The following is a 2111-nucleotide window of genomic DNA, read 5'->3' on the forward strand; positions in this document are numbered from 1 at the left end:
ATCTGCCCAGCGAAGTGAAAAATAGACGAGTGTTTATTAAATGACTGAATAAATGAAAGGAAAAAAAAAATGAACGAAGGAGGCAACAGTGGCAAAGGACTATGAAGGCAACCTTATTGGTAGCTGCAAACACTGTGCCTGCCAGTCGGGCTGACAAGATGGTCTTTCTTAGCTCAGAAGATGATGTCAACTGTACATTTCATAGGGGAAGAAGAATTGTGTGCTCTTACTAATATATTGAAATATATTTTCATTGTTATAGATTACCATGCTGGTGTAGATGAGCAGAAGTTCACCCTTTCTGTGTTTTTTTTTTTTTCTTTTTATTACTATAATTTCCATTGTAGAAATAAGGAAAGTATTCTCACTTATTATTTATTTTGTCCTTATTCTATGTCTTCCCTTTTACCTCTTACAAAAACTTTATAACAGAGATGCTATATCCCTTTTTATACAGGAGGAAACAGGCTTTGAGAGGTGAAGTCCGTTACCCAAGACATGCAGCTATTAAGTAGAGGAGCCTGGGTACACACCCTGGTTGCCCTCCTCTAAATCACATGCCCCCTAACAAAACTGAGTCTTTTGAAGGTTAAATGCAGCTCCATTGGGTTGCTATGCTAAGTCTTCCATTTAGTATTTTTCCACTCAAACTTTATGTTCCCATGTGGCACATGTATTCAGATGGTTATTGACTTTTATTTTAAATGGCAGAAATATATATTTTTAATGATAAAATTGTCAATGTATGTTCCCATTGAGACTTTAGGCTATTCTAATCCTAGAATGTAGATCTCATTGATTTCTCTGAGATCTTCTAATTATTTTCCACATGAGGAAATGAGGCTCAGAAAGATTATGTCATTTGCCCAGGTTACAAAGTGAGTGGCAGAGCTGAGATTAGATCCTAGACCTCTGGATTTCCATATTGTAGTTCTTTCCATTTCAGCAAATCGGGTACCCAGTTACCTCTGCAATCTTCACTGCCCTCTTCGGTGAATGACCTTCAGCAAGTTATATGATCTTTCTGTGCCGGAATTCTAATTAGTGCTCCAAGAAGGGCACAGTGGTCCACTACCCAGGGACATCGTGAGGACAATAATTAATAGCCATAAAACACTCTGCAATACACAACATTATGCAAACACCAACATGGCACAACCAAGTCTATTTCACAGTAATTAACTTGGCATCCAATAAGGGAGAAACCAGTAGAGCAATTCCTATGTGACTTTGCAGTAATGGCTCTTTTTCTCTGTATCTTAAAAAAGTGCCCCATAGCTACAAAAGAGAATCAAACTATGCCTATGAATTTACTACAAGATGTTTTATAGATGAATATTGTTTTTTGTTTTCAATATTGTTCTTTAAGACATGTGCCTTTCTAAAGGGAAAGTGGAGATGTTAGAATTTGTCAACATAAGCATAAATCCTCCACAAATAACTATTATGTACATTATATAAATTATTTCTTAATCTGTACAATAAGCCTGGAGGGTAGATAATTTTATCCCCATCATATAAATTAGAAAACCTAGGCTCAGAAGATTAAGTAACTTGCCTAGGACCAATTCAGCTAATGTATGATGGCGGTAATATTTGAACCAAAGTTTGATTGCAAGATTTTTGTGTTGTTCCTCCTGCATGACTTTGTCATGGTCAGTAGGCTTTGACCTTTAGTTGACATTTCCAGGAATTATTTTAAGCTAGTACTTATCCATCTGAAGTTTCCTGCTTGTCTGTCTTGGTAGCCAGTGATCCACAGTTTTCAATTCCCTGGACAGGTTAGTAGCACATTCTAGGCCCACGGAATTCACTTAAATCTCTGTGGCCTATATGGAGTTCAATCCCAAAACTTCATTAACTTTAATGGTCTAAACAAGCATTAATGTCCCTTCATCCCACTTACCACATTTATTGCCTGTTCCCAGGAGGAAATGAAAAGTGTTAATAAAGAACTATAGAAACCAAAATAATTTGGGTTGCACCAAAATGTAGCCACAAAAATTTCTACCACCAAGTTGTAGCAACATTGACTAGCTTGCCAGGTTAGAGAAAAGTGGTCTTTACCCACATAAATTTCCATGGACTTCCAGGTCTTTCTTAGGATACCC

The sequence above is a fragment of the Choloepus didactylus genome, chromosome 10 (assembly GCF_015220235.1).
Source record: "Choloepus didactylus isolate mChoDid1 chromosome 10, mChoDid1.pri, whole genome shotgun sequence".
NCBI classification, from domain to species: Eukaryota; Metazoa; Chordata; class Mammalia; order Pilosa; family Megalonychidae; genus Choloepus; species Choloepus didactylus.